The 12,957-nt window shown below is 46.1% G+C and overlaps 1 protein-coding gene across 3 annotated transcripts in view; it reads left to right on the plus strand.

The window, feature by feature from the left end:
• prr36b (proline rich 36b) overlaps nt 1-12,957 on the plus strand; it is a 47,510-nt gene that overhangs the window by 2,333 nt on the left and 32,220 nt on the right. The window contains exon 1 of one of the 3 annotated variants that reach the window (XM_032537311.1): nt 4,950-5,191. The exons of the other annotated variants lie outside the window; for them this stretch is intronic. The gene's annotated coding sequence lies outside the window, so the exon portion shown is untranslated. Of the gene's footprint in view, nt 1-4,949; nt 5,192-12,957 lie in introns of those variants that run through there. 3 annotated transcript variants of the gene reach the window in all.

The following is a 12,957-nucleotide window of genomic DNA, read 5'->3' on the forward strand; positions in this document are numbered from 1 at the left end:
CCATTTTGCCTCCAGCTGACCTCTTGCACCATGCCACCGTCCTGAGAGAGGGGGACATGATTGTCTCATTAATCGAGCTGTGTTGGCTCCTTAGCCTAAGGACTGGTGTTTGGTTGGGGTGTGACTCAGATTGAACCCCCCCCCCCCCCCCAATTTAGCAATTGTGACTAGGTCAAGCCTATGCCTCTGGTCATCTGGACTGAACCCGTGACCATTGCACTTTTTGTCGTCCTCAAAAAAATGACCACCAACCCTTTTTTTAGCCCTGTTTTAACCCTCGTGTCGTCCTCCCGTCGACCTGCAACTTTGGGTTTTTCTGGGCCGAAATTTCAACATTTTAATGTTTATTTTCTTAAACTTTTCTCAATGTTTTTATAGATTATTTTTTTTTTCCCATTTTGTTTTGTCACTTTTATTATGTTTCTGTATTTTTTTTTCTTCTCACATTTACCTTTTTTTTTTTTTTTTGTTGTCACTTCTTTTTAACTAGATTTTGTCACCTTTGGCGATTTTTAAAGCTTATTACAACATTTGTCACATTTATTTTTTAAATTTTAACTTATTTTCAACGTTTTGGACGTCTTTTTCAATTCTTTTGTTGCTTCTCCACTTCTGTTTGTGTCACTTTTTTTTAACGTCTTTGTCACTTTTCCCCCCCAAAAAAAGTACTGCCCCCTTTTGCATATATATATATAGATATATATATAGATATATATTTCCCCCCACGTTTCTAAAGCTTTTCCTGACATTTTTGTCACTTTTTTTAATCATTCTTTTGTGTACAAAAAAATTTATTAAATGCTATGAAATTGAATAAAGCATATGTTCCATCCACGTTATTTATTTTGAAAATTTGGTTGAAAGAAACCCCAAAATATCAGATATAGACACTTTATGGAAATGGATTAAATTTGACCCTAAGACAACAGGAGGGTTAATCCATTTCAACAGCAGCACAATAGCTTCTTGTTAAAAGATTATCAACAAAAAACCAAGAAGAACTATTTTGGGCTGAATTTCCTCCTCTGCTGACCGGGTGATTGAGTCTGGAGGAAAACGGCCACAGGCTCTTTGCACCGTGGAGATGAAGCCGAGATAGTCCCGATGGCGGCCTCGGTTGTCACAGTTGTCGGGGCACGCAGTTGGCAACTGGCGGTGCGGTTTGGAGGCCGGGTTTGCCGGCAGCTGCAGTAATTTGCTGTGAATTCCTCCGGTGGGAGGATGGATGATGGACCTGGTTCAAGGGCCTTGTTGCTAGGCTTCCAGACCAACATTTTGCACGGCACAATGGGTTTGCGGTGCCGCGGTTGTTTGGTGTGACGCAACGGTGGTCTGTCGCTAGGTTCGCTTTAATTCAATTTCAATTTTATTTGTGGTTATCAGTTCATAACAAGAGTTATCTGGAGACCCTTTACAGATAGAGCAGGTCTAGACCACACTCCAGAATTTACAAGGACCCAACAGTTCTAGTAGTTTCCTCCAGAGCAAGCAACAGGGCCACAGTGGAGAGGAAAAACTTCCTTTTAGGCAGAAACCTGGGACAGGGACAGACCCAGACCCAGGCCCAGACCCAGACCCAGGCACTTGGTAGGCGGTGTCTGACGACCGGTTGGGATTAAAATGAAGAGTGGCAATAACAGTCACAAAAAATAGTAGTTTGTAGTAGTTCATGGCATAGCAGGGCACTGTGGGGCATTACAAGGCGTAGCAGGACTTAGCAGGGCACCGCACAGCGTAGCAGGGCGTAGCAGGGCACCGCACAGCGTAGCAGGGCACCGCACAGCATAGCAGGACGTAGCAGGGCACCGCACAGCATAGCAGGGCGTAGCAGGGCACCGCACAGCGTAGCAGGACGTAGCAGGGCACCGCACAGCATAGCAGGACGTAGCAGGGCACCGCACAGCATAGCAGGGCGTAGCAGGGCACCGCACAGCGTAGCAGGGCGTAGCAGGGCACCGCACAGCATAGCAGGGCGTAGCAGGGCACCGCACAGCGTAGCAGGGCGTAGCAGGGCACAGCACAGCGTAGCAGGACGTAGCAGGGCGTAGCAGGACGTAGCAGGGCACCGCACAGCGTAGCAGGGCGTAGCAGGGCGTAGCAGGGCACCGCACAGCGTAGCAGGATGTAACATGGCAGAACGTGTAGCGGGACCATGGCGACGGCTGCTTCCATGATTTTGGAGCCTCCCTGATCCAGGGAAACATGCTGGGCTTTACCACCCTTGGCTCACAGATGTTTGTCCTCCTCTACAGTGACGCTGCTGCACCGGCGCAGTGCTACCGGGCCGATCCTCACCGCAGCCACGTGTGGAATGATTGGCATCTGTGCCACACACTGGTGTTGACAAAAAGGAGACTGGCAGGCTCTAAGGGGCCGATTTAATTTCTCCGTCAAATACATTTCTCCTGGGGACATTCAGATCTGGCCTCGATGCACGAGTCAGCTGTCACAGAGCGTTAAGAGCTTAATGGATGTTTATGGTTGTTGTGGATGTGGTGAAAGGAGTTTCTGGCGGTTAGTTGGCAGACGTGGTGGTGTGTTTTGATGCCTGCTGTGCGGTGTGTTCCCTACCTTTTTTTATTATAAAGCCAAGCTGTTTTGGGCACCACCTAACCCGGATGGAATGTAACTAATGATATTTCTCAAATCTAATGGTGGTAGATATTCCCCAGTGGACTTGTTTTGCAAGTTTTTTTTTTTTTTTTACTCTATTGCCCAAATTGAACATTACAGGCAATTTTAGCAACACAACACAATACAGTACACTTAAACTTTTTTTTTTTCCTTTCTAATCAACAAAATAAATAAATAAATAAAAGGGTCACCCTGTGTTGAGCTTCGTTCAACAACCATATTGACTACATAGATGCAGGATAAATACACCGTTGCACATCAGTATGTTTAAATTATTCTAAATCAAGGCCTAGAGTGACAGGAGTCCATCTTCTCACAAACACAGGTACCTTCAGCTTTAAAATAGTCATATTTTACATTGTGTGGACCTGTTTAATTTTTTGTTTCCACTGGGCTACTGTAGGGGGAGGGGCCAGGCCTCATCCAATTAATAGTAATCATTTTTCTTGCGGTCATTAACAAGATATGTAGCTTTGGTCCTTAGAGAGCAAGTCTTCAGGTATTATCTCCAATAAGGAAACCAAATTGGTTCAAGGGGAAATCCATCTTGAAGATTTTGTCCACTTCCTCTTTAATGTCTTTCCAGTATGTCTGTATCACTGGACAGTCCCAGAATATGTGGGTATGGTCTCCCACCCTACCACAGTTTCTCCAGCAAGTGTTTTTGGGGGGGGGGGGTTTAAACATGGAAATCCTAAGAGGGGTCAGGGTTTTGATTTTTATGTTAATTTATTTATGATCTGCTCCAGCTTTTACAACATTTAAGAAACCGATATGGCAATAATAATAATGGTAAAAAATGATGTGTAATTGCATTTTCTTTAATTTAAAAACCGGAACATTTTCTTGAGGAAGGGCCCCTAAAACCTCTGCATGAACCACAGGTCCCTAGGTCTGTCTTCTGGTTCTGGTTTGTTCTTCGAAAGCTTTAGTAAGTCGGTGCTGATCTGGTCAACCATCCGTCCTGTCTGCTGTCCCGCGAAGGATCAGATTCCACCGGGAACGGGCCTCGTTCCACTTCAAACAGGAGGACATAATCCTCTTATGGACACGCTCATTCCACTTGTCCTTTTGCGCGAGTGTGTCCCGTTACCCCGGGCAAAATCTCGAGAGAACGCCAAAGCCTCTCGGGTGTGTTTTCTGCCATCCTGTCCAGATGTCTCGGCCCGGTCTGTCCTCCTCCTCCATCTCTATATCTGCTCTTTCTGGTGTCATTGATCCAAGCCACCAGCTGGTCCGGGGGCCGGCCTGATCTCATTTACCCCCAAAGAGGAGCTTGTTTGTGCACAGACGGCGCATCATGGAGATGATCCAGGAGCTCTTCAAGTTACAAATTAGCCTTAGTTTCTCTGTTGGGTCCCCTGACTTGCTGATTAATGCTCGCCCACTCTCTCTGCCCCCCCCCTGCCTTTATCCCCTTTATTGTCACTCCTATCTCTCTCATCTCCCAGGGGAGAGAGCTAACAGCATTAGAGGAACCTGTCGTACTAATGCACTTCCTCCTCTCTGTCTCTCTTCCTTCTCATCTGTGGATCTGCTAGCCTGGCTCCCCACTTTCTCTTCTGCAATCAATATCCACCCAGTAGAGCCCTGCGCCGCCCTGCTGGCGTCCCTGCAGGCGGTGGAGCGCAGCCAGGCTGCAGCAGGGCCCTCGCCGTTGTTTGTAGTCTGGCGTCTCTGTTTTGGGGCTGATGGACCCCTCTCGCCCTGCCTCCCACATGGTATTGTCTCGTTTCTGGGACATACTGAGGCCTCTGCTACTGCTGCGTGTCCCCTTGTTCTTTCTTGTCTTTCTTGGGCTCTCTCTCTCTCTTTCTCTCTCTCTCTCTCTCTCTCTCCCCCTGTAGCTGTGTAATGTGTACTGTTTTAGGACAAGGCTGACTGTACAAGATTAGCATCTCCCTTTGTCCAGGGTTAACAAGCTCTGTCATGTGTTAATCTGCCTGTCACCAGGGGGCCGATTTTCTCCGCGCCAGGGTGCACCATGGGAAGGACAGCGTTTTGAGTGTTTGTATGTGTGTTTTGTGTGCATCAGCTTGTTTGGTGTTTGTAGGAAGGAAGGGGGGTGGTGTGAACACAATGCACAGCCCGAAACTGTGACCGAATTGGCATTGCTGCCAATTTTTGCGGCAGTCGTACTCGCCCTTTTGCTGATTTGTTGTCTTGTTACAGTGAGAGAATGTAAGTAACAAAGAGGTGTATTTTGTAATAGTCCTGTAATCCTGTCCTGTAAGTTTTCACTTCTTAAGTGTGACGCTGTAAAGAGTCCTCAGGATTAGTGCCAGCCTTTCTGGTCACATGTTTCTGTGATCCAGGTGTCTGTCGCACAATCTGTCGCTCTTACGTGCCAGCAGCCAAGTAAGAGTAAGAAGAAAAAAGGCTTGTTTTCCCCCCCAGCGGGTCCTTTGCTCTGCCTCAGTTTGTCTTATTGAGCATCCCAGCAGCTCATTGACTCACTGGAAGTCAATTGACAGGAATGACTGGTCTATACACCTTTTTTTTAAGGAGTTCACCTGACATTCAGGTGTATTTGTTGTGGCCCCGCTGTGTGCAAGAGGTAGGTCTGGATAACTAAACGCCACATTTCTCTTCCCAGATTTATGTATTTGTCTTCATACCGAAGTAAGTTTCCATCCATCTGATTGGAAATGTCAGAAAAATGCTGTCCGGCGGCCGTGGTGCAGATGAAAGAAGATCTGAGTAGATGAAATATTGATCTGCGTTACCTTTAATTATCAGCACACGCTGCTAGCAATCAAAGAGCAGCAGCGAGGGCTTCAGTGCCTCTAAGGCTTCATGCAGGTGTCCTATAATATTGGTGAAGGTCAACAGGGCTGTGTAACGCCTGAAGGGATGTTTTGTTTCAGTTAATATTCTCCTAACAAGACGTTAGAATACAACACTGTAGTAAATCACAGGGCTTTTAATACACTAGTGAAGATGCATACACAACTTTGGTCTGTAAATATCATAAATCACTGTCCATCCTGATGTAAAAAAAGGACACTTGGTTGCATAATTGGCCCAATGTTTTGACATTTGCTCACAGCTTTGTTCAACATTTCGATGGAAACCTACTTTGTTGTGTCTCTTGGTTGCTCCCTCCCTCCCCTCATCCTCTCTCCCCCCCCTGCTCCCTCATCCCTCCCACAGTCTCGGGGGAACGCCCTGCAGAGCCGCGGGCTTTGTTTGGAGTTTATTTGTGTGCAGGACAGAGGCGGGATCCTGACCTCAGGTCGGGAGTGTTTGGGGAATGTGTGAGCTGTGATTAGCATCGAGGCAGCGCCGGTAAGCCCCAGCTGGATTCATCTGGGTGTCATGTACCCTCAGCACCCTTCATCCGACTCCCACACGACACAAAACTAACTCACAGCATTTCTGAGAGAGAGAGAGAGAGAGAGAGAGAGAGAGAGAGAGAGAGATTGATTGATTTTGCTGTAATCCTGGACTGCTGTTACGTAACTTCTCAACACAGAGTCCTTAAAGAGAAGGCTTACTTTATAGCCATTAAGTTTATTTGACAGAGCACAGTCTTAATACAAATGGCTTCATCGGCTGTGGAGATAACTCTTATTTTCTTGTGCTCTACCTGTTCAGACCGTGTGTGTCTGTGACTGATGGTGGCTGTTGCAGCTGTTAGTCTTCGCTGGTGTTCTGCCAAGATTCGGCTGAGAGTAAATTAAACATTCATCAGTGTGGCGTCTTAGCTGCATACCTTTTACTTTTGATCCAGTTCTCTGAGGCGTAAAGATGTCTGTCTGTCTGTCTGTCTGTCTGACAGCCCCTGTAGCACTCATCTTCCTCCACACCTTTTAGGAGTAATGTTATGCTGGTCTTACTCCCACCTTTTTTAGTTGCTGATTCTGTAACAGTGTTGTATTTCTGACACGTCATATCAGTGGGTGCTAACCCATCAACTTACAACGTTAAATCTTTCTTTTTGGCATTCACATTGAAGAAACTGGTTTCTTATCTCCTCTGTGACAGTTAACTGAATATGTTTGAGTTGTGGACAAAACAAGATATTTAAAGTGCTGATATAATGCTCATGTCCAGGTTCATAATTGTATTTTGAGGTTGTACCAGAATAGTTTTACATTGCTTAATTTTCAAAAACCATAATGTTGTTGTACTGCACATTGCTGCAGATCCTGTTTCCACCCTGTGTGTTCAGGTCTCTGTTTTATCTCCAGAGTGAGACATCTCCCTACTATCCTATCTTTGTTGGGAGCTGCACATGCTCAGTAGCTCGGTAAGATCCATCAGCTGATAACTCTTTCTCCAGCTTTGGTCAGTCCAAAGCAGGATCAGCTGGGAGACTTCTTCTAGGCCAGGGACACAACAGGGACAGGAAGCAGAACAGGGACAGGAAGTAGAACAGGGACAGGAAGTAGTTCTTTTGGAGATTATGGTCAACTAGTGGCTGTTGGAGCAGTGTTTTGCCATTGAACGAGCTAGCATGCTACAGTTAGCCACCTCGTCTCTAGGGACGTAGAAAGCCGTGCAGATGTTGGACATCTCACCCGGAGACTGAAGACAGAGGACATTCAGAAACCGGATCAGAGGACATTCAGAAACCAGATCCGAGGACATTCAGAAACCAGATCCGAGGACATTCAGAAACCGGATCTCACTCAAAACAGCATGGGTGTTTTTTTTCTCAAAGTGTGTGTGTGTGTGTGGAAGCACCAGAGACACAAAATAACCCCCAAATCCCAGAAAAATAGATTTTTATTTTCTTAATATGGGCACTTTAAGAACCATTTTCTGACATTTTAGAGACCAAACAACTAATCCATCTTATAATCTAACTAATAATCAAGAAAATAATTGAAGGATAAATCCACAATGAAACAGGCCTAATCTTTAGTTGCTGACTGTTCTGCTCCTTAAAACGAAATTTAAAAACGTACTATTTCTGCTCAGACTAAATAGTCTTACCGTACGTTCACACCGCCACCGACTTGAGCGTCTAAAGTTACCGGAAGTCATTTTCAATGGAAGCTTCTCTCAGCGGCAACAAGCGGCAAATCTGTCGGCGTCGCGTTTTGAGCGTCAATCAGAAAGTTGAAATTTTTCAACTTTATGGTAATGAGCTATGACGCGGTGCAGTGGCTAACGCCAGCCGCCAATCGGAATATAGACGTCCTTCACGCTGGCTGGTCCCGGAGAAACATACGATGTGAACTTTGGTTCCTACCAAAACATCAATTCTGAGGACAAGCTCATAATCGCCGTTGCTGGGTTACCTTTCGTTTATAATATAACGTTGTTTGTACATAGGCACAAGTTAACGCTACCTGCCGGTCACATCCGCTCACAGTGAAGTCCGGCACGGGTCACTAGGTTAGTCTGGGTCCCTAGGTTAGTCTGGGTCACTAGGTTAGTCTGGGTCCCTAGGTTAGTCTGGGTCACTAGGTTAGTCTGGGTCACTAGGTTAGTCTGGGTCCCTAGGTTAGTCTGGGTCCCTAGGTTAGTCTGGGTCCCTAGGTTAGTCTGGGTCACTAGGTTAGTCTGGAACACTAGGTTAGTCTGGGTCACTAGGTTAGTCTGGAACACTAGGTTAGTCTGGGTCACTAGGTTAGTCTGGGTCCCTAGGTTAGTCTGGGTCAGTAGGTTAGTCTGGATTACTAGGTTAGTCTGGGTCACTAGGTTAGTCTGGATCACTAGGTTAGTCTGGATCACTAGGTTAGTCTGGGTCACTAGATCAGTCCGGCGGCTGCTCGCTCTGCCTGCACGCCGCTACATCTCAGCGGCTAACGAGCGAGCTAACTGCTAACAGACTCCGTTGCGACCAATTAATACAACTTCTGTCATTATATATGTAATGTATAAAGGTTTCTAGTGTCAGTGTATTACATTATATATGTAATGTATAAAGGTTTCTAGTGTCAGTGTATTACATTATATATGTAATGTATAAAGGTTTCTAGTGTCAGTGTATTACATTATATATGTAATGTATAAAGGTTTCTAGTGTCAGTGTATTGGCCGTGGCTACGTGAGCTTCTCCCGGTCGAACAGAGATCGCCGCCACGTCAGAGCGGCCAACGCGTCGCTAAGCGTCCCCGTACTTTTTGACAAGCGTCCTTGGCGGGGCGGCCAGAGCTTTTACGCAGCTCAAGTCGGTGGCGGTGTGTACGTACGGTCAGGCCTCATGCCAGCATGTGGCGTCTTGAACACACACACACACACACACACACACACACACACACACACACACACACACACACCATTCAGTCCTTTTTGTCTCAGTCACAAGTAAAACTGCGTCAGATCTGAGGCCGCTTGCATCAGCCCCCTCGCCCATGTGCAGCGGTGCCGTGATCCAGAGAGCAGTAAATTATTGAAGCAGTGCTAAATCTTGCAGAGTTGTGCGTCTCGAAGGTTGGAGCCGTCTACACGATAACAAGAGGAAGAACTAAAAGGTCAGACTGATGTCCAATATATAGATATGGATAAGTCAAAAAGAAACATAATCATGCTCTTGATGATTGTTCTCCAATCTAGGATAATAACTGTATTACACAGACATTATGAGAGGAATTTTATTGTGAAAAGCACGACAAAAATCACATTTTACTCTCTTAGGGTTTGATTGTTTTATATAAATTGGATCATATCAGTCAGCAAAGGAAACAACGTTTAACCAATCACAGGTGGCTGGACTTTGTCGTCTTTTGTTGATAAAGCAATATATAAGTTTTAAGGTAAATGGAGAAAAATGTGGATCGGTGTTTCCCCAAAAAAGCCCAAGACGACGTCTTCAATGTCTCGTTTTGTCCACAACTCAAATATATTCAGCCTACTGTCACAGAGGAGAGAAGAAACTAGATATTATAGTAGATATAGACTAGATATTAAACTAGATAATATTCATATTTAACAATCTAATAATCTAATCTTTCCATAAAAACGACTCAAGCCGATTAATTGATTATCAAATTAGTTGTCTGTTAATTTACCAGTTGACCACTAAACAATGAAATGATTAACTGTTGCAGCTCTAACCATGAGATGTGCTTTAAAGGGCCACGTCCACGTCTTTTTCCCCGTCTTCCCTGGCATTTGTTCATGAATATTTGCGTCCAAAAGGATCCATTTGTCTTTTTTTAAGATTATTTTTTGGGCATTTTCGGCCTTTATTTTTGACAGCTGAACACACACACAAGGGTAGAGAGAAGGGGGGGGGGGGGGGTGACATGCAGCAAAGGGCTGCAGGTCGGAGTCCAACCCGGGCCCTCTGCGTCCAGGAGTAAACCTCTATCTGGGCGCCCCAAATGGATCCATTTGTAAATGACTTAATACGCTACTCCGGCCCATAGGTGGCGCTGGTTCTGCTGCAGAAATTCACCAACAAACAGAAGAGGAGGCGGAGCTTAAAGCTTGCACGCTGTATACAAACAGACAGAATAGTCTGTCCCAGTAACCCTAATAGGCTCAATATCTTCTCCAGCAGGAACACAAGCACATAGTCCGCCATTGTTGTTTTTGTTGTTGTTGTTATGAGATGTCGTTGCGGGATAATAGGTCGAAGGCCAAAGGTCGAGGGTTGTGGCAACGACATCATCGATACATAAGTATGCGGCTTCGCCGTCCAATTGGAGACACAAGGGTGGCGTTTTCAAATTTTTTTCACCCTGGGACCAGGTTACAAAAAAAGTGCGTTTTACAGGATTCGTTTGGACGATCGGTCCAAAAACCAATGCAAAACGTGTGCGTTTGCACCAAAAAACGTTTCCGTGTGGATGTCCGTTAAACGCCCCCCCCCCCCCCCCCCCCCCCCTCCGGCCGTGTCGGAGACCAGAGGATGGTTCGTTAGCGGTGTCAAAGAGCAACCCCCCACAGCGCAGTCACGTGGGTTTGCTGCCTGTAGAGATAAAAGCAAGTCAATTACAGGGTCAGAGGCCAATGACGGCTCCTTAAAACAAAGCCTTAAAAACCAAAAGCCTCGCCGCCACTGACGTCTCTGCTCGGACGCTCTATTGTCCTACGGAGACGTTGGTTATGTCTCGGATGATTCTATCTGGCTTGTACCGGTCCGTTGCAGCACCAGTGGAGTGCTACATCGGCCACAAAAGCTCACTTTCTTTTTGCATCTTTTCTACCGTCTCTGCCGCCCCGCCCCCGCTGCCTCCTTCCCCCACAATCCCTCTCTTTGACTGCTATTTAGAGTAGGCCCCGAGGATAGAAAAAGGCTCACAGAATGCACTCGTCGGTGTGTACACCGTTGTGCTCTGTGAAAGCACAGTCGACTTTTCTACCACAGTGATTCCTGCATGGCTTCAGGCCGTTGGTGGCTTCTCTGCATTGGCTTCCTGTAAAATCCAGAATAGAATTTAAAATCCTTCTTCTCACCTACAAAGCTCTTCATGGTCAGGCACCATCTTATCCTAAAGAGCTCATAGTACCTTACAACCCCACCAGAGCGCTCCCAGAATGCAGGGTTACTTGTGGTTCCTCGTGTCTCTAAAAGTAGAATGGGAGCCAGAGCTATCAGGCTCCTCTCCTGTGGAACCTGGTTCCAGTTTGGGTCCAGGGAGCCAGAGCGTTCAGTTATCAGGCTCCTCTCCTGTGGAACCAGGTTCCAGTTTGGGTCCAGGGAGCCAGAGCGTTCAGTAATCAGGCTCATCTCCTGTGGAACCAGGGTCCAGTTTGGGCCCAGGGAGCCAGAGCGTTCAGTTATCAGGCTCCTCTCCTGTGGAACCTGGTTCCAGTCTGGGTCCAGGGAGCCAGAGCGTTCAGCTATCAGGCTCTTCTCCTGTGGAACCTGGTTCCAGTCTGGGCCCAGGGAGCCAGAGCGTTCAGCTATCAGGTTCCTCTCCTGTGGAACCTGGTTCCAGTCTGGGTCCAGGGAGCCAGAGCGTTCAGCTATCAGGCTCCTCTCCTGTGGAACCAGGTTCCAGTTTGGGTCCAGGGAGCCAGAGCGTTCAGCTATCAGGCTCCTCTCCTGTGGAACCTGGTTCCAGTCTGGGTCCAGGGAGCCAGAGCGTTCAGCTATCAGGCTCCTCTCCTGTGGAACCTGGTTCCAGTTTGGGTCCAGGGAGCCAGAGCGTTCAGTTATCAGGCTCCTCTCCTGTGGAACCTGGTTCCAGTTTGGGTCCAGGAGGCAGACACCGTGTCCACATGTAAGAGTAGGCTTTCCTCTTTGATGAAGCCTATAGTTAGGGCTGGCTCAGGAGAGTCCTGAACCATCCCTTAGTTACGCCGCTTTAGGCCTCGACTGCTGGGGGACTTCCCATGATGCACTGAGCACCTCTCTTCCTCCTTCTCTCCAGCTGTATGCAACTTCATCCCATTAATGCATGTTACAAACTCGACTTCTTCCCTTTCCCCGAGTCTTGCGCTATGAAAAGCGCAACGAGATAACTGTGGTTGGGATTTAGCGCTATTTAAATTGAATTGAAATTGAATTGGTTTGCTGAAGGTGAACAAACGAGCAGGTGCACTTTGATTTCGGCTTCCGTGTAGAGAAGGTAAAGAGTCTCTTGTTTCTCACCGACAGGACATGTGACCCAGAGAGCAAATTCATCACAATGACTTTGAAATCACGATTATTTCACACGATTACTCGTTGACTTTTGGAAAACGGTTAAATGGACCAACAGGGAAAAATACCTTGAACTGTGAAATTTCCCACTGTGATTTTTTTTTTTTTTTTAATTCCCCTTAAAATAAATAATATCAAAAATATGTTTAAATGTTGGCTGAGTGAGTTTAGCCTTCGGTAGGAGGCGAAAGTTTGCGCGTCGTTAAGAACTCCAGACAAAATAAGAGTAATTTGCAAAACGTAATGTGCCACATTTCTTTTTTTATTACATTGTTTTTGTGACCAAAATCGAAATTGCGACGAACATTTTGATTAATTGCATAGCCCTGACTTCACATTTAGCTCAGTAACCCGAGCTGCGGCTTCTTAATTTTAATGTGCATAATGAAACTCTTTGTTTAATTGTTTTTAAGATTCAGAAATGGGATATTTTCCTGTTCGAAGTTCTTTAAATGTAAGCTCCTGCTGTATTATAAATGGGCATGTTTAGACCTACACACACACACACACACTGGTAGATTGTACTTTGTGCAAAAATTGGGTCAAAGTAGCAGTTTTCTGTTTTTAAATATGCTGATGACCTGATTATTCAAGTATAGCATTTTAATGTCTAGACAGTAAGAAAAGCTTAGATTCCTCAGCGGAGCTGGATGCCTTCCAGTTATTGACAGTGAAGGCTCGAACACTGTTGTGTGTCAGGGATAAACACACACACAAACACACTTTGCGTGTGTCCCAGTGTGGGTATTAGGAAGGGATGATGCCTCGGAGGA

This window comes from Etheostoma spectabile, chromosome 15 (genome assembly GCF_008692095.1).
Source record: "Etheostoma spectabile isolate EspeVRDwgs_2016 chromosome 15, UIUC_Espe_1.0, whole genome shotgun sequence".
NCBI lineage: Eukaryota > Metazoa > Chordata > Actinopteri > Perciformes > Percidae > Etheostoma > Etheostoma spectabile.